The 26,433-nt window shown below is 35.8% G+C and overlaps 1 long non-coding RNA gene across 1 annotated transcript in view; it reads right to left on the bottom strand.

Moving 5' to 3' along the window:
• The window catches only part of LOC148164376 (uncharacterized), a 56,631-nt gene extending 30,268 nt beyond the window's left edge, over positions 1–26,363 (bottom strand). The window contains exon 1 of the long non-coding RNA XR_015768255.1: positions 26,303–26,363. This is a non-coding gene — a long non-coding RNA (uncharacterized LOC148164376). The remainder of the gene's footprint in view (positions 1–26,302) is intronic.
• Positions 26,364–26,433: the final 70 nt, after the last annotated feature.

Here is a 26,433-nt window from a genome sequence, read left to right as displayed (position 1 = left end):
TCAACTTCTGAGTTAGAGTCGAGACGTACACTCCAGCTTTTATGCCTGGCCCAACCTCATTCACGTTAAGTCAGTTTTGGTTTTTGTTTTTTCTTTTTAAAAAAATCGCCTCCTTTCTGTCACAGAGCCTCAGAGAGTTCTGCACCTGAATATCATAACTTGTCATGACCTAAGCTTGTGTTCACTGATGGAAACTTGGGAGAAAATGAGCTGGGAGAAATGGATGAGACCAGTGGAAACTCAGAAAAAAAGCCATGGATTAAAAAAAAAAAAAAAAAAAAAAAAAAAGGATGGAAGAAGAGGAGGATATTCAGGAGTTTTCCTCAACCTCTCATTTCCCCAAAATTACATCCACGGCCTGAGAGCTGTTCTTGATCTCCATTCATTTAACACTCACAGGTCACAAGGATTTCAGGCAGAACACAGGGGAAAGTTAGAGCTGTGAGAGGTCATTAGTCTTCACATGGGAAGAGAAGGAAGGCATAGTCGTCCCCTCATCCTCAGTGACCTGTTGTAAATGGTGATTTTTATGTCAAACTGAAATTTTCTTCATTCTTTCTTACGTAAATGTATAAGGGCTATTCTACACTAAGATGGGTCACTAAGGTAGCTTATAGATTTTCCTTCCCTTGAGACCTTTAAAGAAGATAAATATCAAACTGTCTTTGAAGGATGACATGGAATCCTTACGACAGGTTGAAGAATGAATTAAAAAACCTTGGCTGTCCCTAGTGCCTATGAGTCAGGAAAAGCAAAATGAAACAAAACATTAGCTATCTTCACTATATGAAACAATTCCTTTAAACACTCTCTATTTCCAATGCAGCAATTTTTCTTTTTTAAATGTAACTCTCTGCCACCCTGACGTTAAATGTCAAAGTAGCACCAACTCTGTCCATTTGAGCTACAAAATTAATTGACTACTATGAAAAATACCAATGTAGCATAATGAGCCACAGAAGACCCATATCAACACTAAATTAGAAGACATAACTGCCTTTTAGAACTCAGTTATGCCCAAGTCTGCAGTGTCTAGTAATTAATGCAGGGTGACTGGAATGTTTATTAAAAGTACTAGGATATCTGACATCTTCTGAGCCGACATAGAATCTAAGACAAAGATCAGTTCATCTCTTTAGAACTCCAGGTACTAAGAGCTGATGAGTCTTAAAATAGCAACAGGTTGACCAATGTCTGGCATATAGTAACTAAATGTGGAATAAATGGACTATATTTGTTTCTTCTGTCCTTTGCTCCTTTTTTTTAATTTTTTATTATGTTAATCACCATATATTACATCATTTGTTTTGGTGTAGTGTTCCATGATTCATTGTTTGTTCATAACACCCAGTGCTCCATGCAGAATGTGCCCTCTTTAATACCCATCACCAGGCTAACCCATCCCCCTACCCTCCTCCCCTCTAGAAACCTCAGTTTGTTTTTCAGAGTCCATCATCTCTCCTGGTTCGTCTTCCCCTCTGACTTACTCCCCTTCATTCTTCCTCTCCTGCTATCTTCTTCTTTTTCTTTTTTCTTAAATATGTTGCGTTATTTGTTTCAGAAGTACAGATCTGTGATTCAACAGTCTTACACAATTCACAGCGCTCACCGTAGCACATACCCTCCCCAATGTCTATCAAAAGGAATGGGATCTTGCCATTTGGAGGGTGTCCTTTGCTCCTTTTAAGATGACTAGTTACTGCCCTTCACAATATGCTCAGACCTCTCTCTCCTTCTGGTATGAAATTTGGATTAACATATCTTTGCTTTCTTTTTCATTCAGAGTAAAATTGCCGGGACAGCAACATATACAAGAAGGAAACTGGACCACTATCTTACACCATGTACAAAAATAAACTCAAAACGGATTAAAGACTTGAATATAAGACCTGAAACCATAAAACTCTTAGAAGAAAACATAGGTAGTAAGTTCTTTGACATTGGTCTTAGCAATATTTTTTTAGACTAGTCCCCTCAGGCAAAGGCAACAAATGCTAAAATAAACAATTAGGATGGCATCTAACTAAAAAGCTTTTTCATAGCAAAGGAAACCATCAACAAAACATAAATGCAGCATATTGAATGAGAAAAGATATTTGCAAATCATACATCTGATTAAGGAGTTAATATCCAAAATATATAAAAACGTACATAAGTTAATATCATAAAACAACTTGATTAAAGAATGGACAAAGGACTTCTGTAGACATTTTTCCAAAAAAGACATACAGATGGCCAACATACAAATGCTCAACATCACTAATCAGGGAAATGAAAATCAAAGCCACAATAAGACATCACCTCAGACCTGTCAGATTGGCTATTATCCAAAAGACAAAAATAACAAGTGTTGGTGAAGATGTGGAGAAAAACTCGCCCTTGTACACGGTTGGTGGGAATATAAATTGGTATAGCTACTATGGAAAATAGTATGGAAGTTCATTAAAAAATTAAAAATAGAACTACTATACAATCCAAAATTTCCACTTCTGGGTATTTACCTGATGAAAACAAAAACACCAATTCAAAGAGACATATGCACCCCTATGTTCACTGCAGCATAGCCAAGATATGGAAGCAACTTAAGTGTCCATCAACAAATAAATGGATAAGGAAGATGTGGTATGTACACACAATGTAGTATTACCCAGCCATAAATAAATAATCATAATAAAATCTTGCCATATGTGACAGGGATGGACCTTAGCTTAATGCTAAGTGGAATAAATCAGATATGATTCCACTATAGGTGGAATCTAAAAAACAAAACAGAAACAGACTCATAGATACAGGAAACTGTGGGTTCCCAGAGTGGTAAAGGGCTAGGGGATGAGTGAAGGAGTTTAAGAGATACAAACTCCCAGTTATAAAATAAATAAGTCATGGGGATGTAATGGAGAGCACAGAGAATATAGTCAATAATAATTGTAATAATTTTGAATGGTGACAGTAACAGGACTTATGGTGATCATTTCATAATATATAAAAACCTCAAATCACTATGATGTACACCTGAAACTAGTAGGATATTGTATGTCAATTATACTTCAATTTAAGAAAGTATAATTGTGGGGCGCCTGGGTGGCTCAGTCAGTTAAGCTTCTGACTCTTGATTTTGGCTCAGTCATGGTCTCAGGGTGGCTCCAAACGCAGCAGGGCGTCTGCTTGAGATTCCCTCCCTCTTCTCCCTCTACCCGTCACCTCACTTACTCACGTTCTTTCTCTCTCTAAAATAAAACAAATCCTTTTTAAAAACTGTAATTGCTTATATCTAGGTTCTTATTGGCTTATTTTACGCAGCTGAGGTTTACGTTACCTTTGTTAAATCTTGAGATCAGTATGAATCTCAGCAGATCTTTCAATCATTGCTGAGATACATTTTTGAAAGTTCAGCAAGAATATTAATTTTCTTTTCTAAATTGACCACCTTCTCCGTCTCAACTAGAAACTGAACAACTGGAGTGTAAGTTAGATTAGGCCCAGACTTCGCTGATAATTTCTAACATTCATACACCTGTCTATAGTATTCAACAATTGTTATTTTATCACTCCAAGAATTTTTTATAATAATTTACCTGTAATAAAAATTTGCTGAGGTATAAGCAGAGATATTTCTACTGCTAAATTTCTAGGGTTATGATCTGGATATCTACTTGGATAACCAAGTTCCAAGAATCTGATTCTTACATACACAGCAATGTGAAGAACCATTTTACCAGATCTTCCCTTAATTCAGCTCTTGTGATGAATAGTCACCTAAAAGATATGGCGATGGTGATTTTGGGGGGCTTCCTGTGGTTCTAAGATCCTAATGGAAAAAAACTGAGGAGTGCTGTGAACTTTAGGGCTTCTCTTTGTAGATGACCTACTACAACCAAGAAATGTTTCCACTGACTTAACATCTGCTATAAAATTTCACTTCAAAAGTTGACTTTATTTTGGAAAAGCTAACATGAAATCACCAAAGAGATTATTTCTAAAGTAGTTCCTTTAGATATAGCCTTATTACTGAATGCCCAACAATCATTTATTTTATTTCTTCTCATTTATAACTAATAGGAGATATAATTCTCAATCTTTTCTAAGGTTATCACGAAACAAAAGATGTTATATTAAAAAAATTTTTGATCTCATCTAATTGTCTAATGCAATAAAAATTTGTCAATTAATCTACTAATATTTAAAGTTAATTTTAGGTTAGATATTTTGGTTTTCTTTCTTTGTTAAAAAATTGGGTTTATTTCTTAAAAATTGCAAAGGATGAAATGGTTCATTAAAGTCAGCCTACAGTTAGGTTCCACAAAATTATATAATCTAAAGTAGAAAATAATTTTAAGGCCCAAATTAACAAATGGAAACCTTGTACTTTGCATTTAGAAGACATTTTATAGCATTTTTGTCTTTCTCGAATTTTCCCAAAGCCTCTTATTCTAAGAATTAATTTCCCCTTCCCTAAAGTGAAAAGTCCACCTTTCCAAGTAGAGTATAAAACAGGATCTAGATTTCTCTAATATGGTAATTTATGACTTAAAAACCCCTAGATTCAGTTGTTTAATAGCAACAGCTATAATTACATCCCCTTTTTTGACACTGCTTTCCTGATTTGATCCTATTTAAGCTTTTCAAGAACCAACATAGTGACAACTTGTGCATTGAGAAGAAATCAAGAAAAGTAGGATCATACTCAGATGAGCATACACTCATGTCATGTTCAACAAAATACTCTGGAAGCTTTGAATGTTTTCTAAAATGTTAAATATTTCATGGTTAAAAAGATAAACTTCTCTATGTCATTCTAGGAATTGGGTTTGTTTGTTTCTACAATGCCTGTGCACCCTCTTATGGTCATTTTAGGATTTGCTTTATTGGGAGATTCAATTTATTCAAGGCTATTCAAAGATTTCATCTTGTAAATTTGAATTTTTATTAGAATAATGACATTTACACACCTCACACCCTTAAATCTGTGATTTCATAATCCCAAATATTAATTGAAGCTCACACCTCTTCACACTGTTGAGAAAACCAAAGTAGATTGAGTTGAGGTTACTAGGATAATAATTAGGAAGCACCATACTTTCCAATTATGTCTGACATATTAACAAGCTAATAAGAATTTTAGATTCCGCCTCCTAGGCATAAAACAACTCAACAGTAAGGCCATGATTAGGTATCACAGGCCTTATTTCCTGATACTGATATGACAAAAATCAACTTAGAATTTGTTTGGGCCTGTTTTACAAAGCATGAAAATGACTTCTATAAGACAATAACCTAAAAAGAACAGCGGAAACGTGGCTGTTTTTCATTAAAAAGTAGCAATAGCAAGATGAAACACAAGCGCGCACACACACTTTATAGTTTAATTGACTCATATGTTGTCTTGGAAACGTTAAATTCCCTTAAACCTAGAGATCTTAAAAAAAAAACAACTAATGATCAATTGTTACCCTTCTATTATGTTTAATTTGACACCCATAATAAAAAGAAAGACTGCTTATTCCTTTCCTGACTTAAAATCTCCTTCTTTCTATTACTTATGGTTTCATGTTTAGAAAGCATTTAGGAAAAATGTAAAAATTATAGTGATAAGCTTTATTTCTGAGTTCATGTTGCTGCTAGTGATAAGGATATCTGCTTTGTGGTGAAGAGGAGCAACTGTTCAAACTCTACATATGGCAGAGGTACTACTATTTAAAATATTTGTGAAGAGAACTGTTGTTGCGTTTCCATATATTTTTTTCTTAGTGGGGTGACTGCCTCACCTTGTCAGATTGAAGTGTAACTTGAGCACTGTATGGACTTTAAATTCCTAACTTAAATTACATTCATATTTTTGTCAGAAAAGTACTTCAGAACCAATAGATATATCTATAAATCAGTAACTTTGTTTTCAAAATACAACTACTATTACTAAGGGCACAAAAGTGCACTAAACCAAGAGTGCAAGAAATCCCATAACTGAATACATTTAAGGAGATAGAAAACACAATTTCATCAAGCTAAAGTCAGATATTACATAGGATGATGCTTCAAATATGTAAGTTTCTCTTAATTCCCAAATTACAAATGAAATTTAAAAATACAATTTGGGGTGGTTGAACTGAAAAATGCAATTATTTCACACAGTAGATAATAGCACTTACAAAGATCACCAATGCCTGCAAGGTATCAATCCATAGGTTTCCTATATGTTATTCAGTGTGTCAGATTTGTTCACAGCAAATACATATTTCAGAACTTTAGGTTATTGCCAGTTTCAGAAATGTTCTTTATAATCATACTTCCAAAGAATCTAAAATCCTACAAGTCATCTCTCTTACAATGCAACCATGTACATTGTTTAAAATACCTTATTCATGGTTCATAAACACTGAAAAATCTGATATGAAGTTACCAAGTGAGCCCTACCAGCACCTCCTTGTGCATGCATTGACAACTGGAATCTATTTTATAAATATGTGTATCTTTTTTAAAAAGTGCGTATGTTTTGCTAATGAGCATTGCAAATACAGGTGTTCAAATGTATCCTATTCTACGAAAGTCTGATGTGTCCTACAAAAGTCTGATAATTTAATTGTGCATTCAAAGATATAAAACAGTTAAAATCTACTGGCCCCAGCAATGACTTAGGAAGACAGTACTGAGGGTTGTTTGAAAGCAGAGTAACCTAGGGGTCCTAAATTCCAGGCTGAAATTCCAGCTGAAAATTCCAGGCCCTCAAAATCAGCCATAGGACACAACTTTTCATTTCGTCAGCACTATACCTTTGCACATCCCAATGATTACATATTTAGCTCCATCAGAAATAATGCCCTCTCTTATTGTAGTACATCATTATATATTGGGACTTATCACATGATAATGCAAATGACTTGCTTGAATGCCTATCTCTCCCAATAGACCGCCATATATTATTTCTTAAAGACAGGAACTGAACTGATTTATTTTTATATTTCCCACTACCTGAAAAGTACTAGGTGATGAAGCAACAAGATGGTTTTGGAGCCCAAAACATCATTTTGAAGACCTGTGTTTTAATCCTAGGTGCACTGAACTTTCCATTTTCCATATATGCAAATGATTAGGTATTTTATTCCTTGCAGGATTCCTGGGAAACTGAAAGATACCTATAAAATGACTAGCCCAGTGCCTGGCACATAGAAGGCACTATTATATGTGCTCAGTAAATGTTAGTTGAATTGATCTTTCCCTGCAGCTCCTTCCATGTACATATTAACTCAAAATCTCTCCAGATTTTTCAAAATTTAAACAACTATCGTGTTCCTTCTTACGCTTTGTCATATACCATAATTTAAACATAATCATATCGGGCGCCTGGGTGGCTCAGTTGGTTAAGCGACTGCCTTCAGCTCAGGTCATGATCCTGGAGTCCCTGGATCGAGTCCCGCAGCGGGCTCCCTGCTCGACAGGGAGTCTGCTTCTCCCTTGACCCTCCCCCCTCTCATGTGCTCTCTCTCTCTCGTTCTCTCTCTCTCAAATAAATAAAGTCTTTAAACATAATCATATCTATAAAAATAAAGAATTTTACTGTATATTCAGGAAATTTAGGCATTCAAAAACAGTAAGTTCAATTTTTTCCAGGTATAAAATATCTTTAAAAATGGGAACTGAAGTTCAGGGCATTCAGCTTTATTTTCTCTTCTATTTCTCAACAAAAGAGAAAAAAATGCTTCAATATTTATAAGACTAAGAATAATGGATGTGCATAATTTTGCTTTAACATATATTTCTGCCTTTTAAAACCAGTTTAAATTCAGTGAAAGGCCAAGAGCAGGGACTTAATTATGCAGGGGAAGAAAGAAGATGCTTTAACTGTAGTGCACATTCAATAGACAAAATCCAAAGAAAGCAATCCTGCCTGAAACGTTTACAAATCAATTCATTATATTGATTTGGAATGAGTTGTGCTGTAATTTAAAGCATAGATTACCACAGGCCAAACTTGATAAAGTTCTTTTTTTAAGGTACTTCACTTGGCTATGGACTTGACCTGAGAATTTTCAAGAAACAGTGACTCGCCTAAACTTAACAACAACAACAAAAAAAGCTACTCTGTGTGTAAAAACTACATTTTAAGGGGTAATGATTAAGAATTAATCATAACTAAATTTCAAAAGTACAAAAAATTGAGTTAACTAATAAACCATTAGTTAATATGGTTAATAAACCATTGATATTTTGAGAAAAGGAAATGTGTTTCTATTTCATAATGATTTATCCTGATTTATCCTATATACAATGTATAGATGTTTCCATCTCATTTCCTAGTTCTAATGTAGTTCTGGAAGAAAAATTTAAGATTTGGTTCTGTTTTGTTACTTCTGCAGGGAAAAAGCTGTTCCTTGGGGAACAGTGATTACGCCTAAGAGTCCTTTTGTCCCACTCAAATCTCCTGATGACTCAGTGTTTTATCTTAAAGCAACTAAAATATTTTGTCACTTTTTTTCACTTATTCTTAAAAAGTAGGGGTAATAATAGCCGTCATTACATAGAGTATTTCTCAGGAAGCACTGAAACTAGGGTTCAGAAAAGCTCATCTAATTTTAATTACACATCAAGCATGAAGTCAACTCTTCAATCAAGTGGCTAACTATGTGCTTCCTGGAGGAAAAAGAATATTTGTTAAAATCATTTTCTTCATAATAAAATACAGGACCTAGTGAATGATACTGCCCCCTCCATTCCCCTGTTCCGGGGGCGGGGGGGAAGACGCAGCAGAAGTCCAGAGAATGTAAGTAAATAAAATAATAATTTGTAACTGAGTCATTCCTGAGTCCCAAGAATCAATGTAACAAGGTCTTCCCACAACATTAAGTCTCCTTCAGTGAAATTTCTCTTGGGCCTCAGTTTCTTCATCTGAGCAATGATCCTAATTTCCCAATTCTCTTGTAGTTTTAAGCGTTGTGAGTTCTTAATAAGTTAAATTGGGCTAATAACAGAAATCAGCTAGTCTGCTGTAAGCTGATGTCTAGATGACACATGGATATACAAACATATGAATGTTTAAATATGCAATATGTAAGTTATTTAAACACACGTACAGATCTATTAAAATCTAAGAAACAATTAAGTTTTTGATACATCTTCAAAATTCATCATTTGTGGTAAAATGACACAAAAAGAATTGTGAAAAACCAAGTAGAATACCTCAGTGGGAACAAATTATTTTCCAGGTTTCTCTTCTTTAAAATGAAAGCAGACAAACACAGCAAAATTATGATCTATGAAACAAATTATAACTTAAAGAGGAAATTTTAAAATTATTTCCACAAATGCCTAGAGAAATTTAAGCTTCCTAAAATGTGCTACCCTGTTAAAATAGAGTATTTTAGTTTCATAAAAGATTTCTTGAAGTTTGCCACAAAATTTCAAAATAACCACATTTTCATCAATAGAAAAATAAATGATTTTGCTGTGACATTTTTCCTGCAAATTTTAACAGGATTCAAACTACCTAATCTTTCTAACTGTAAGTATTCAGTGTTTATTTTTTCTTATTGTAGAATAAGCAAAAAAAAAAAAAAGGAAAAAATAAGCTGACTTTTCTCAGTTATTAGTCCCACAATTAAAACAAAATTCAGTCTCTAAAACAGTATTTTTAAATACATTTACCTTATATTCAATTGATTGCAAAAATAATTTTGAAATAAAATGAATTAGTGATAAATTTAAAGATTCCTTCCTAACAGTATTACTTGTGTAGATTTAAAAGATACATTCCTCCCATCCAAGTACTAACCAGGCCCGACCCTGCTTAGCTTCCGAGATCAGACGAGATGGGGCGCGTTCAGGGAGGGCATTCCTTTCCAAGCTGACTATACACCAAAAGTCACAACCTTTACTAGCACTGCCACCTGCTGTTGATTCTAAATCATTTTCCAGCATATATCAATAAAAACAAAACAAAACAAAACAAAACAAAATAAAATTAGCATGGGCAAACTGGTCTAGAAAACAAGCAGCAACACAGATTTTAGAGACAATTTGCATGCAAACCACGGATAAAGTTTTTCCTAACAAGGCATAAAGTTATATCTATATTGTAATAAGCCTCTTACTGTGCAAGAGGAACAAAATAGGTAACTGTAATGGCCCTGAGCCTTTTTAGTTATGCACACTTGTTCGTGGTATAGTTTTAAAAGAGCACAATTTATTTGACAAAAAAGAGAGGGTTGCAGTATCCAGAAAAATGAGAGTAATTAAGTTCTTCCAGGAGGAATTATATGATTTCCTCCTAATTGAGTAAGCCATGTCTAATTAATAAAAGAAGATATAAGCATGTAGGGAGATACAAGCAAATGTGCCAAAACTGGTAAATCTACCTGAACGATACAGGGGAAAGCATTTTTTGATCCTTTCAACTTTGCTTAAGTTTACAAACTTTCTAAATAAAAAGTTGGAGAAAAAATTATAATGTGCTGATATTTTTAATCTGTTTTACCAGTGCAGCTAAACATTATAAACTTTAAGGGAACACTGATACTATAATAGACAAATTTAATATGTATTTTTAAGTCTGAGAAAGGTGGAAATACTTCTTTTTTAAAGAATATTGAGGCTTTCTTTTTTTCCCCCATTCTAGAGAAACATGATTTACAGCAGCCATGGGTCTTATGGAAGATGCCTAGTCATGTAGCTGGAGCAGTGACCTAACACTGCCTCTTGGGGAAGGCAGGAACAAAGTGTATAAAAGAACATGAGTATACCCAATACTTTTTTCTTTTATAATTTAACAGCTTCAAAACTCAACTGTTAATTGCCTTGAAAGCTTTACCAGTGTGCTTCCTTTTCCCTGTCTACCAAACAGTAAAAAACCATAACTGAGAACTTCTTTAAAACATATTCATGAGGATTTTATTATCATTAAAAAGAAAGAAAATTCATTTTAAAGCTGCTTATTTTTTTTAACCAGGAAACCTAACATTTGCATAAAAGACAGCTTTGAGGTTTTCTGTACAACTTTCTTTCTGTGGATTTTCCCTCCCAATTCCCCTATCATAGAAATTTAAATTCCATGACTCTAGCCAATCATAACCTACCGGCCAGTGCTTCTCTCTCCTGGGAGTTCAGAACTGGAATTCAGAAAGGATAAGTTCAGTCTCTGATGCTTTTTGAAATAGTGACAGGAAAACTCGAGAGCTATGGGATTGTCATAGAGTACCAAATGCATGGAAAAGCAGAGAGAAATGTCCATATGCACAGAGAAAATAAGGAAAGATGTGTACAGAAATAAAGAAGAAAAGATGACACAAAGAGATAGGGAGTAATGTCTTAAAGTTTTCCAGTCCCACATGAGCCCAGGAGCCCATGGGTTTCATGACATTCCCTTGTATTCATTTGCCCACCCGCACCCTACCTCCCAACCTTGTACTCACACTAGTTTACAGTGGGATTCTGTTTCTTAAAGACAAAGCCTTGACTCCAACAATTTGTTGACACAAGAGATACAGAGAAATTTTTCATACAACAACCAAAGAATTAGAACCCCATCCAATAATAAAAAATTAAAGATGTAGATATTGCCTATGAAATACAATTTTAGAGATAAGCAACCTCAACATAAAACTGCAATATTTACCTTAACAGAGTCCCTACCTAGGAATTACAGTGGTGACTGTGGCAGATTGTATTATTTCTTCAAAATATTCATTCCTCCTCCTTTTAAATTCCCTCTCTAGTAATTCTCTCAGTGAAAGCAATATATTTCCCACCACCACAACCTCAGGTTTGGCTACATGACTTGCTTTAGCCAATCTAAAGTAAGCCCAAGTGACTGTGCCATTGCCAAGCAGGAACGTGAAGGCCATCTTCCAGTTTCACAGTCAATCTGCTTTCCTTTCTCTCTGACCACACAAGAAAAAACAATGGTGAGCCTGTGTTACAATAATGTGTGGATGTGTTACCTGTCAACCTGCAATAGGTGCAAAATAGGAATAAGAAATATACCTTTATTGTTATAAGTCCCTGAAATTTTAGAGTTGATTGTATCAGCAAAAGCCGACTGGTACATGTCTCAGATAGATACACATTACAAATAAAGCCCATCGGTAAGAAAGTAAATACTTCATCCTGGAGTTCATTTAAATATTGCCAGTAAGCTTATATTTTAAATAAGGCCTTTTAATTTTCAAGCTATCATACTGTTGATGATTTTAAGGATCTTTATAGATAACACTTACCAAGGGATAGATTTACTACTTCCTCCGTGTTTCTAAGAGTGGTCAACAGATTTATCAAAAAGACATACTTCTTCTTAAAATATATTTCAAAGATATTCTAATTTTACCCTCTGTACTTTTCCAAAACCTGTATAATAAGGTGTATTATCAAATGTATTGATTGAGAAAAAGTTCTTAACAAATTGTATGCTTTCCTTCAATCTTATGAAAACAACCTGATACCAAGGGTTCTGATTCTTCCAGAGAGCACAAACCAAAAAAATTAATACCATTCCTATTTCCTTGGTCATTTTATAATACCAATGGCCTTAAGTCCTCTATAATCCAGATATTAATTTTGCTGTTGTTTAAGTATCTCTTTCTGAAAGCAGTGTCATATTTAATAGAGTTTTGATAGCTGGAAATAGTTATCAAATAAATGTAAGATAAAATATGAGGCTAATGCTATACATTCTGCCATTAAGTTTAGCTATGTGACTTTAGGGAAGTCATTCAACCTCTCTGAGTCAGTAGAGAAGCTTAGAAAAAATGAGGATAATAATCTATGACTACCACATGTTGCAGGAACCAAATAATGCTATAACCTCTTCCCTAACCTAAAAAAACAAAAGGCCACATGATCACAACAGAAGCAGAAGAGATGCATAAATATAGTTTCCATAAACCTTAGTACAAAAACTAGATTGTTGAAGAATCAAGTAATGTTGGAAACTGCTTCTACTTCTCCACTAACCCCACTATGAAAACCACAATAAACTGTATTAATAAGAGCATTTTCTCATGTAATTCACTTTTTTATTCTAGGTGGTCATTTGAAAAACATCTCCATTTCAAGAACAAAAATACTTTCATGTCCTTAACAAAAGAGATTAAGAAATAATCCCAACGTGTTTTAAATTGCATATGTTAATATTTTTCTAAGCTTTTTACTTGTATTTACTCACTTAATCCTTATAACAATTCTATGAGGAAGCTACCATTAATTAGTCCATTCTTCATATAAGAAAACTAAGGCACAGATTAAGTAACTGTACAAAAGTCACAGCTCTTAAGTAGCAGAGTCAGGTTTGAAACCAGGCAGGCAATATTAAAACTCCATTTCAACCAAATATTATCATACCAATACAAGTGAACCAAAAATAATTTAGGGAAAAAATGCCATGTAGTTGTGTCAATAATAAACTACTATTTCATTAGTACATATTAAGCCTGTCTTTTAAATAATCCCATTCACTTATTGAAATTTTATATTGATAGAAATCATGTAAATGCATCAACTAACATAAATGTTGTTCATCTAAATCCATTACTTCCACTGCTACAATTTCTTTCATTGTTATTGATGAATTGACTTCAAAAAGTCCATTTTTGTTTCACCAGTGCAGCTGAGAAATTTTCATCTCTGAGCTAGATTGTGTTCTTGGTAATGAAAAAGTAAAGTTGAAAAAGCTAGGATCATGAACAAATAAGTGTATGGTAACTGTAACACAGTAAGTAACAGCTATGGCATCTCTAACACAGTACTCCACAAGAATGCATTCCAAATTAGATATATATAGCATGTATCTATCATATCTTTTAATACCTTTTAAAGAATGAATACATAAAGATGGCAATGTAAAAAAAAAAAAAAAGTCCCACAGAATGATGGACTTCTACACACCTGGAATGTGTAAATGTTTAACAACTCTCTACAAATAGTGAAAGAAACACATCTTAGATTGAGATTTGAATACTAATGACAAGTTTTTGTAGGCTATTATTTTATTAGAATATATGCCATATAAATAGAGAAATTTCAACTCTGAAATTCCAATTTGGAATTATATTCCAAACCTTCAAGAAAGATGATTCAGCTTAATTTAAATAACTTAAATTTGACATATTCAAATAACTCAGATCTTTTAAATTTAAAGAAATGAAAAAGAAAATATCCAAGTCCCAATATCAGAGAAAGGTGACAAAAATCCATTACTTTCAGGAGAAAAGAGTCAAACATTTCCAAGGAGACTATTTGACTCCTTAGAAAAACTAATTTGCCTAAAAGGAGCCAGGATTTTATTATTGGTCCATTATGAAAAAGCAGATCTTATGCATTTTATTCCAATTTTTCAAATGAGAAAATTCAGACAAATTAAATATAAAAGAAGGGTCTCTATATTTTTACATTGAAATTTGCTCAAGACAAGTTATCAACAGAATAGAAATTTGGTTATACCAATGTGTCACAGAATAATGATTACTATAGTGAGAAATACCAGTTTCTGTAAATTCTCAAAACAACTTTCATTAGTACTGTAAACTGCATAGAACTAAAACCCAACAGTTGGGAAATTACTACATTTTAGTTTTGTTTTGTTTTTTTAAAGATTTTTATTTATTTGAGAGAGAGAGAAACAGCATGAGAAGGGAGAGGATCAGAGGGAGAAGCAGGCTCCCCGCTGAGCTGGGAGCCCGAAGCGGGACTCGATCCCAGGATTCCGGGATCATGACCTGAGCCGAAAGCAGTCGGCTTAACCAACTGAGCCACCCAGGCGCCCCCCATTTTAGTTTTTAAGAAACTTGGTGAGGGCTCTTCTCCCACCCCACCCCCGGGAACATATCTGTTGCTTTTCTAACAATATCAATAAGCCCAAGAGGGCATCTACACACATTTCCAAGTTTCAGTAATAGTCAACATATTAAATAACTAATCCAGTATAATGCACTATTCCAAAGTAGTGTTTGGCCAATATACCTCTTCAGAGAGATACCGTAATTGCTTCACTCCACTTTCAATGAACGATCTATAATGAAAGCTGCTTTTTTAGGCTTAACCTAGAGCTGTACCCTGTGGGAAATGATGGGTCTTTGTAAAATGTGTTACAGTTTACTAATAAGGATGCAGAAGAAGCACAACTGATGAACCAGCAAATCTGCTCTGACTTATTTGGTCTTTGCTGCATGAATTTGAATATTATCAAAATACATTATCCTTATCCATAACCTGCTTCCTATGATTCACTCTATCCTCATACTCATTTCAAAAGGAACTTTAAGCACTTGAATATTTTACATACCTGTGCTGGTCCTATGGCATTACATAAAAGAGAGTATTTTTTTCTAAAGGACAAAAATGAAGCTTTGAATAGGAAGAAGTAACCAGGTGAATATTTAGGAACTGGACAAAATCAGACAACATTTACATAACAATATTTATATATAGAAAAATTTTTTTAGAGGAAGGGGGAGGGGCAGAGGGAGAGAGAGGATCTTAAGCAGGTTCTACACCCAGCGTGGACCCCAATGCGGGGCTCAGTCTCACAACCCTGAGATCATAATCTGAGCCGAAATCAAGAGTCGGATGTTTAACTGACCAAGCCATCCGGGTGCCCCAACAATATTTATATTTGATACTGATATATAATCAAAATTTCTCACCTAAAAATAATGCAAAGTTACTTTCCCTGAATATTTACCAATTGGCCATCAGGGAACCATGGAGATGTGGATTAAGATTCTCTTTCCACCAACAACCAATTGTTTTATCTTGAACACAGCTGTTAATTCTTCCCTCCCTCGCTCTGGCTTACTTCCTACCTTCATTCTTTCATTCTTGATTAATTCATTAATTCATTTAACTTCTATAGAGGGTATAACATGTGCTGGGCATTATGGCTGCCTCTAAGTCTAAAAAGATGAACAAAATAGTTGCTCCCAAAGAAGATCCTAATCCTTTGAGTGACAGAAAAAATAAATACCTATACTATAAAATATTATAAGATAGATTCATTCAGAGTGCTCTTGAAACAAAGGGATATAACTCAATTTCCCAGAGACGGTGACACATGAACTGAGCTTTGAAAATTAAGTGGGCATTACTCCAGAAGAGGCAGTATAGGTGAGGAAATGGAGTGGGGTAGGTATTTCAACCAGAAGAAATAGAAGTGACATGCCACATCCTTTATAATTACTTAACTATGGGTCTAGGGTAGGTACCAAATAAGGAAGTGATGGATTCTCCCAAGTTGGTTGCATACGCCCAAAGCTGCATAAGACAAATATAAGAGTACAGGAATAAAATATTAAAACTTCTTTTACAATTATGCTTACCACCTTTTCCTCAAAATTCTATTTTTTGAACATATTCTTTAATGAACATTATTTTTTAGTAAATAAATAAATATGCATTGGGTATATGTCCTCCCAAAAATTTAATTAGTGATATTGCAATAAAAGAAAAAGAAAGAACCTCATATTCTATATTATCCTCAAAGTGATGCATAGTAATGAAGCATTTTAAGCAAATGAATAATGATTGGATTTTAAGATTTTATTTATGTATTTATTTATCTATCTATTTATTTATTTATTTATTTGAAAGAGAGAGTGTGCACACGCCCAAGAGCTGGGGGAGGGGAACAGTGTGAGGAGTGAGAGGAAAAGGGAGAGAATCTCAAGCAGACTCAGACCTGAGCTCTGGATCTCAAGACCCTGAGATCATGACCTGAGCAGAAACCAAGAGTCGGACACTCAACCAACTCAGCCACCCAGGCACCCCAATGATTGGATTTTAAAAGGTCACTCTGACTATATTCTAGGGGGTAAATTAGATGAGCCCTGAGACAGGTAAAACAGTTATGAAGCCACTGTGGTAATCCTAGTGAGAATATCTTAAATATTGATGGTGGCACAAGAGGAATGCCAAGGAGGAGGCAGAGGCTGCTTGTAAGGGGAAAAAAAAAGAGTATAAAACTATAAATCAGATTGATTTACATCATTTATTACATTTTGGGCCTTACACAATTCCACAAAGATAATTCACATACCTTTCCAAAAGTTGGTTTACAGGTCAAGTTAAAATGCATTATTATCCTATTAGAGATCATTAAAACTCAAAGATGAACTTATATTCTTATTCCATGACTAGGACCAATATTTGAAAAGCAGTATATTCATTATCCAAACTATATCATTCTAGTTTTTCTCATGTAAGCTCATTTAAATCTTATAGACGATGAGAGAGAGGGAAGGAAGGAAGAGGAAGGCAAAGGTGAAGGTGAAAGGTACTAGATGATAGAAAGCTAAGATACTCAGATCAGTATCTAATTATCCAATGCCATCATATTGGTGATAGAAGAAAGACAGTATTTGCTTCCATTTTCCTTCTCTGTTTTACCAGAAAGGTTCAAAAGGCCAGGGACTTTTAAATAAATCTGCGTCCAAATATATCACAGATTTCCTTTGCTAAGAGCCAGAAACCAAACAAAAGAGAACAAATAATGAGATACAACTTAGGTAAGTTATGCTTTATCCATGGGAGTTTAAACAGTTGGATTTAACAAAATTAGATACATTCTGCATAACAGATCTCCATTAAATTTAAACTGTGGAAAAGGAAAAGATTTGATAATAGAATTTGATTACATTGTACCTTCCAGTACTATTTTCCATCAATATTTCAAGAATACCTTACCTATTTCTGAATGAATAAATTACTGTTCAAATTTTATTTCAGATCAAAGTGCTTAGTCCTATATAAGAAGTATCACATGGGTGGCCTGTTGCCAGAAAAGCTCCATGTGATTTAAATTGGAAATGTTTTCACCACAGCAGATAACTTTTTAACTAGGACAAAACAGAATATTATACGAGATATCGCTACTGGCATTTTGTAATGGTTCCTTATCCTGACTTTCTAAAGGGAAAAGTGTTTTCTAAGTATTTCATGTGGCCTTCAGTGGCACAGCTCCTCTCTTAAATTACTCTGGCTTTCCCACAATTCTGCCAGTCAGATTTATACTGAAACTGGCTAACCAGGATAGTGACAATAAATGGATTCTCAAGGATTTTTCACAAGAACTTAAAATACATAAAACATTTTTGGGGTGCCTGGCTCGGGTGATAGAGCATGCAACTCTTGATCTCAGGGTTGGAAGTTCAAGCCCCACAGTGAGCATAGAGATTACTTTTTAAAAAATCAATAAAATATATAGTGTTTTACCATGACTGTTAAATATAATGTTAAATATGAGGTTTTTATACCTTGAAAATGTATAGGTACTTCTGGAATGAAAAGAGGGAGAGATGGAATATTCTTGTTATTTTTCAAAATTCTAGAAATTCACTGAATATAGACTGACAGCTCAGAGAATAAAAACAAATGCCATCCCACAGATTCAAAATTGTTTATTAATCATTCTAAATTTCATTCCTCTTTTTAATGTATTCTGAGAATATCGTGGCAATCAGCATTATATTATTGTTGTAATGATAGCTTAGGAGGCAACAAAAATCCTCTCTGGGATACTGAAATCATACAAATTAGAGACAGCTGACAGAGCACTGTTGGGGCACTTGGTTTAGAAATAACAGGTAAGGTGCCCTCTATAATAGTAAAGTCATCCCAATTTTTCATTCCAAAATTCGATTTACTTCTGAACTAACCCTATACAGGGCTCAAAAACAAAATATATTCACCACCAACAATAAATTATCTGACATGTGAGCACATAACATGTGGCTTTAAATATAGCACTTGTCCTCCATAGAGATAGAATGGACTCTGATTCATAGAGCAGGTAACAAACCTAAGGCTCTCAATCATGGCTGAAGGAATTTACGTGAACTGAAGACATTCACTCTCTGTAGAAGGTCATCGCTTCACAGCCTGGGAAATAATCCCTGCCAGCTGACTTGCAAAGTGCCTGAGGCATTGCTCCTGAGAGGCATAACTCCTCTTCTTTCAAGGCTAGAGGTCACAGTCATGATCACAGCTCAGTCAAATTTAAAGGAAAATGTATCTAGGGTCAAAAATATCCTAAGGAAAAATAGAAGACCAAAACAAAACAAAACAAAACAAAACAAAAATATATATATATATATATATATTGTGCTCCTCGGCTTTGGGATGGTGAAAGAAAAACCTGTTGCAGAATATTAAATGCAGACTTTTTTTTCATCTGATAGCTTCAAAATAACTAAACTGAAACTGAATACAGAATCTGATGAATGTCATGCTGCAATCAGTTTTGACGACATTTTTAAATGCTACAAATCCATTTAAATCCTCATCAGCCTAGACATTCTAAAAAAGAAAAAAAATCAAGCTTAAGTGACTTAAACATGAAATGTGAGTATTGGCTCAATGATTAAATTACTGCATCAATTAACTTGAGTACACAGAAAGAATACTGCTCTTTCAAAGCAATGTTAATTCTGCCTCTGATCAGACTCCTCCTCATATCACAGTTGTTGCTTCATAAAACACAACTCACACAGCAAAAGGGGAGAGATGATTTATAAATAAGAATAAACTGCTGCTTGGGAATTCTTTATAAAATACATAAACTAAATTGATGTTTATGTGAAAAATACAGTCATTTCCATATACTTCCAAGAGTGAAAAACTCTGAAAATTGTTTTTGAAAATCATAAGACAGATGAAATTACCATTAAACTAGACAAAAGTGGCTTGGTACCCATAAAAATCATAAATGAGTGTATTTAAAGATTAAATGCATTTCTGGATATACGCATTGCAAAGGGGAAAGTATTTTATTTTGGTCATCTCTGCCAACTGCTATTACATGCTGTCATTTTCAGTAAGGGGAAATGTATTTGCAAAAGCAGAGTGAGCACAACAGGCCTTAAATCAGACAAGTTGGGGACTGCTGACAAAGCGGTGTCTGCACTCTGCCTACCAGGGCCCTTGAATATCAGAATTTTATGGTGCGTTTTCCTGACATATCTGATACTTAGTAAACTCTACTATTTCCTTAGAATCTGGAGTACTAACCTACTTCTGTTTTTAAGTTTGTTCCTACTCTTTTAAGGGACCAGGCTCCACCCTGGCAAGAAGGAAAGGACGAGTCCCTGATGAACTGATTTTGTCCTTCAATTGTTCTTGATCTTTTAAATCTCAGTTCAGAGATTACCTCCTCCCTGTTTTCTATATTACTTAGAACAGACTATGTTATGGTGAGGTAGCAACTTAACCCTGAAATCTCTTTGCTTACACCAAAAAGTTTTATTTCTCACTCATACAAAGTCTGTTTCAAGTCTGGCAGCCATCCATAGCAGCTCCCTCTCAAGGGTGAGTGCCAGTCCTATCTCCTTGTGACTTGGTGGTCTTAACGTGCCATACCCATATCGCCATGACAGGGTAATAAAGATCTGGAGGGCAAGGTGATAAGGAGTCAGTAATTAGAAAATCTAAGGGAGGGGCACCTGGGTAGTGCAGTTGGTTAAGCATTCAACTCCTGATTTCAGCTCAGGTCATGATCTCAGTGTCCAGAGATCAAGACCCGCATGGGGCTCCATGCTCAGTGTGGAATCTGCTTAAGACTCTCTTTCTCTCTCCCTCTCTGCCCCTCCCCCTGCACTCTCACTCTCTCTCAAATAAATAAATCTTAAAAAAAAAAAGATCTAAGAGAAGAATATTTTTAAAGGAGGTAAAAGCTTGTCCGAAGTCCAAAGCAAACTTGGTATATTCAAGAATGTAGAATATTTGTATGATGTATGTAAAGTAGAAACACCCCTAACTATAGTTACATATGAAATTATCTTTTATCAAGGACCTTATGTAAAGTTAAAGATATTCTCACTTTTAAGGAATTCACCACTATATTGTCGAGTTAAAGCATGGTTCCCATCACACCTCATCACTATCAACCACCAACTTTATTAAGTGCCTTACATGTGAAAGAAAAGCAGCTATTATCATATTGGATTTTTTAAATATCACTCTTCAATTAAAAAAATACAATCTATTAAAGAATAAGGCAAAAATACATGAAGTATTAATACAAAAATTTGAGGGGTCCTGTGTAGCTCAGTCAGTTAAGCATCTGCCCTCAGCTCAGGTCATGATCCCAGGGTCCTGGGATCAAGCCTCATGTCAGCGGGCTCCCTATTCAGTGGAGAGCCTGCTTCTCCCTCTCCCTCTGCCTGCCACTCCCCCTGCTCGTGCATGCTTTCTCTCTTTCTGTGTCAAATAAATAAATAAAATCTTTAAAAAAATATATAAGGAGGCAGCGAAAAGATGGCGGAGGTGTAGGGGGCCCTATTCCAACTGACCCCAGAATTGAGCTGGATAACTACCAGAACACTCTGAACACCCAGGAAATCATCCTGAGATATAAGAAGATAGATCTGGATCTCTACAAACAGAGTATCACAGGCGTTTGGTTTCAAGGTATGAAGCAGGGAGCCATAATTCTGCGGGCAGATATCTGAAGATAAACAGAAGGGGAGGGAGCCGTGGGGATCCTACACTCCTGGTGAGTGATAGCCTCCCATGCTGGGGAAAGAGCACAGACTCGCAGATCGGTAGCGGTAGGAAAGGACTTCAGGGCAGCCCCCCGACGGAAACCTGTAATGGCAGGGCCACACGTGTGAACTGGAGGTGGCTGGCGGTTTTGGAAGCACAAAGGGCAGAGATGTGCCCAGACCTGGAGGCAAGGACTGCGAGCGCTGCTGAGGGGTGCACAACGCAGGACGCTGCAGTTCATAGCAGCACAGACAGAAATGGAGAAAGTGTGGCCTGGAGAGCTCACTGAAGAAGAGACTACAATCTCTCTGCTCTGAGGCAGAGGGTTGGAAACGATCTCTTCTGCTCTGACTCTCGGAAGAGATGTGGAAAGCCACCAGGGAAAGCCACCAGAGAACAAAAGCCCCAAAAAACCGGTTTTCACTGAGCCCATCCCCCAGCACAGGGGGCAGGGCAACTCTCCCCAAACAGCGTTGTCTGAGTAACAGACTGGCAGGCCCCTCCCCCAGAAGACAGGCTGAGAATAAAAGAGGCGAGCAACCCTAAGGTCCCTAGAAAACAGGTGCATCTTGGTTGGGTTGTGGTCAATAATTTGGACTCTATACATTCCCTCAACCACCCCTCAAGGGTGGGTGTAGGAGGAGGGAACCCCCCAAATAGGAAAGACTTAGAGGTTATTACTTATGCCACAGATTTACAAATGGATACAGATATAACCAAGATGTCAGAGATGGAATTCAGGATAGCAATTGTGAAGACAATAGCGAGAGTGGAGAAATCGATTAATGGCAACATAGAGTCTCTAAGGGCAGAAATGAAAGCTGAATTGGCAGAATTTAAAAATGCTATCAATGAGATCCAATCTAATCTAGATAATCTAACAGCTAGGGTAAGCGAGGCAGAAGAATGAATTAGTGATCTAGAAGACCAATTGATAAACAAGAAGGGAAAAAAGGAGGCCAGGGAAAACCAACTCAGAATCCATGAAAATAGAATCAGAGAAATAAGTGACACCATGAAACGTTCCAATGTCAGAATTATTGGGATCCCTGAGGGGTGGAGAGAGAGAGAGGACTAGAAGATATATTTGAGCAAATCGTAGCTGAGAACTTCCCTAATCTGGATTATGAAACAAACATTCGTGTCCTAGAGACAGAGAGGACCCCTCCCAAGATCAAGGAAAACAGGCCAACCCCCCAGCATGTAATAGTAAAACTTGTAAATCTTAGAACCAAGGAAACCATCTTAAGGGCAGTCGGGGGAAGAGATTCCTTACGTACAGACGGAGGAATATCAGAATAACGTGAGACCTATCCACAGAGACCTGGCAAGCCAGAAAGGGTTGGCAAGACATATTCAGTGTATTAATGAGAAGAACATGCAGCCAAGAATATTTTGTCCGGCAAGGCTGTCATTTAAAATGGATGGAGAGATGCAGAGCTTCCAAGACCGGGAAAAACGAAAAGAATATGTGACCATCAAGCTGGCCCTACAAGAAATATTAAGGGGGGGTTTATAAAAGGAGAAAGACCCCAAGAGTGATATAGAACAGAAATTTACAGGAACAATCTATAAAAACAAGGTCTTCACAGGCAATATGTTGACAATAAATTCATATCTTTCAATAATCACTCTCAACGTGAGCAGCCTAAATGCTCCCATAAAATGGCACAGGGTTGAAGATGGGATAAAAAGACAGGACCCATACATATGCTGTCTACAAGAGACTCATTTTGAACCTAAGGATACATCCAGACTAAAAGTGGAGGGATGGAGATCCATCTTCCATACCAACAGACCTCAAAAGAAAGCTAATTTCTGAATTAGAAAAAACCAGAAACACAATCAGATCAACAAAACTAGAAGCTGGTTCTTTGAAAGAATTAATAAGTTCTATAAACCACTGGCCAAACTTATCCAAAAGAAAAACGGACCCAAATTAATAAAATTATGAATGAAAGGGGAGAGATCACAACAAACACCAAGGAAATAGAAACAATTATTAGAAATTATTATCAACAACTATATGCCAATAAAGTGAGCAACCTGGATGAAATGGATGCCTTCCTGGAAACCTATAAACTCCCGAGACTGAAACAGGAAGAAATTGACAACATGAATAGGCCAATAACCAGTAATGAGATTGAAGGAGTGATCAAAAACCTCCCAAAAAACAAGAGTCCAGGGCCTGATGGATTCCCTGGGGAATTCTACCAAACATTCAAAGAAGAAATAATACCTGTTCTCCTGAAGCTATTTCAAAAAATAGAAACAGAAGGAAAGCTTCCAGACTCATTCTATGAGGCCAGCATTAACTTAATCCCCAAACCAGGCAAAAACACCATCAAAAAGGAGAATTTCAGAGCAATATCCTTGATGAATATGGACTCCAAAATCCTCAACAAAATCCTAGCTAATAGGATCCAACAATACATTAAAAGGATCATCCACCACAACCAAGCAGAATTTATCCCCAGGATGCAAGGGTGGTTCAGCATTCACATATCAATCAATGTGATAGAACACATTAATAAGAGGAGGGAGAACCATATGGTCCTCTCAATTGACGCAGAAAAAGCATTTGACAAAATACAGCATCCTTTCCTGATTAAAACTCTTCAGCGTATAGGGATAGAGGGAACATTCCTCAAGTTCATAAAATCCATCTATGAAAAACCCTACAGTGAATATCACCCTCAACGGGGGAAAGCTGAGAGCCTTTCCCTTAAGATCAGGAAAACGACAAGGATTCCCACTCTCGCCACTACTGTTCAACATAGTACTAGAAATCCTAGCGACAGCAATCAGACAACAAAAAGAAATAAAAGGTATTCAAATTGACAAAGAAGAAGTCAAACTCTCTCTCTTCGCAGATGACATGATACTTTATGTGGAAAATCCAAAATACTCCACCCCCTCATACAGCAATTCAGTAATGTGGCAAGATACAAAATCAATGCACAGAAATCAGTTGCTTTCTTACACACTAACAATGCAACTATAGAAAGAGAAATTAGAGAAATGATCCCATTTACAATAGCACCAAAACCATAAAATACCTCAGAATAAACCTAACCAAAGAGGTAAAGGATCTATACTCTAGGAACTACAGAACACTCATGAAAGTAACTGAAGAAGACACAAAAAGATGGAAAAACATCCATGCTCATGGATTGGAAGAATAAATATTATTAAAACGTCTATGCTACCCAAAGGAATCTATACCTTCAATGCCATCCCAATCAAAATTCCAATGACATTTTTCAAAGTGCTGGAACAAACAATCCTAAAATTTGTATGGAATCAGGAAAGACCCCGAATCGCCAAGGAAATGTTGAAAAAGAAAAACAAAGCTTGGGGCATCATATTGCCTGATTATAGGAAATACAGGCAAAAAGACACTGTAGGAAGACAATTTATAAAATTCAGAATATGGGAAACTCTACAGAGCAGATAATCATTATTCTTAAACAAATAAATTGCAAGAAAAAATTATAGGGGAACCTATAGATCTAAAAACTTCAAATGTAATGTGGAAACTTTGTTTAGGACTGATTTAAGCAAATCAACTGTAAAATATATAAAACAAAATTTGAGACAATTATATTTGACATTGAATGAGTCTTCCATGATATTACAGAATTATTAAAATTTTAATTGTACTAATGATATTATAGTTATGTTCTTTTTAAGAGACATTTTACATTTTAGATATATATTCATAATTCCGAAAAGCTTACCCTTAAATATTTATCAATAAAATAATATGGTGTCTGGTATTTACTTCACAAGAATCCAAAGGACTGGGATGACTATATATTTGTAATTGTTTATGCTAGATGATTAATATATGAGTGTCCCTTATACTAATCTATTTAATATATGTTTGCATACAAAGATTGCGTATTTCAAGTGAGTTACCAAAACTTAGTACTTCTGATCTCCTGTCTGATCCTTGAAATCAATAGAGACTAAAATAACTACTCACAGAAAGAAGCATAGGACAAAGTTTTAAAAAGCAGTAATAATGGGGTGCCTGGCAGGCTCAGTCAGAAGAGCATGCAACTCTTGATCTTGGGGTAGTGAGTTCAAGCCCTACACTGGGTGTAGAGATTACTAAAAAATAAATAAAACAAACAACCTAAAAAATAAAAATAAATTAAAAATAAAAAAGCAGTAATGAAAGCACAATGCCGGCAAGTATACGTAACTTCACTGTAAGAAGAAAAAGCTTCCAAATTCTCAAATTCAGTCAGGAAGCAATGGTCAGCCTTAGCTGACTCAACTTGCTGATTGCCAAGGTGGCAGTTTGGTAAAGAAAAAAAGCCCTGGTCTAGGAGATTACCAACACCTAGCTTTGTAATCTCGGACACATGTAACTTTAGATTTTGGAATTTGAAAGCACAGGAAGTGGAATAACAGCACGAATAATAATTGTGTTGTGAGTACTAACTCTAAGTTCTAAACTTCATAAGAGCTTTGAATGCATTATCCTCTTTTAACCGCATAACCCAAGGAGGTGTTGTGGGCACTTGATATATACTTTTTAAAGGACGATTAAATGAAGGAGGCATCAATACATGGTACCATTTTGCACATGACGAGTTTAGGTTTAGAGGTGCACAAATGTTTTAGGGTCACGCACTGTAGTTGGCCCAGCCAATATTCCAGGTGAAAGAATGCTTTGAACATGCCACTGCATCGGACCATACAACAGAGAAGGTTAGCGGACTGGGTGTGAAATACTGGAAACTTAAAAACCGCTTCCACAGACCAACAGTTTTCCGCGGCCTCACCACACCTCACACGTCTCGGTATGACCGGGAAGGAAAACCAGTCTTTCACTCACCGCCAAGATGCTGGACCTCACAGCCGGGACCTCCCGCCAAGGTTCCCGAACGCCATCGCCTCCCCGCGCCCCCCAAGCCCCGCCCCTTCACGGATCGCACACAATTTATGACAATCAAACTACATTTCCCA

Source organism: Eumetopias jubatus, unplaced genomic scaffold (assembly GCF_037043125.1).
Source record: "Eumetopias jubatus isolate StellerSeaLion01/CBP00866 unplaced genomic scaffold, mEumJub1_p1.0 scaffold_5, whole genome shotgun sequence".
NCBI lineage: Eukaryota > Metazoa > Chordata > Mammalia > Carnivora > Otariidae > Eumetopias > Eumetopias jubatus.
Note: the sequence above shows the minus strand (reverse complement) of the source record. Positions and strands in the feature narration are given on the sequence as shown.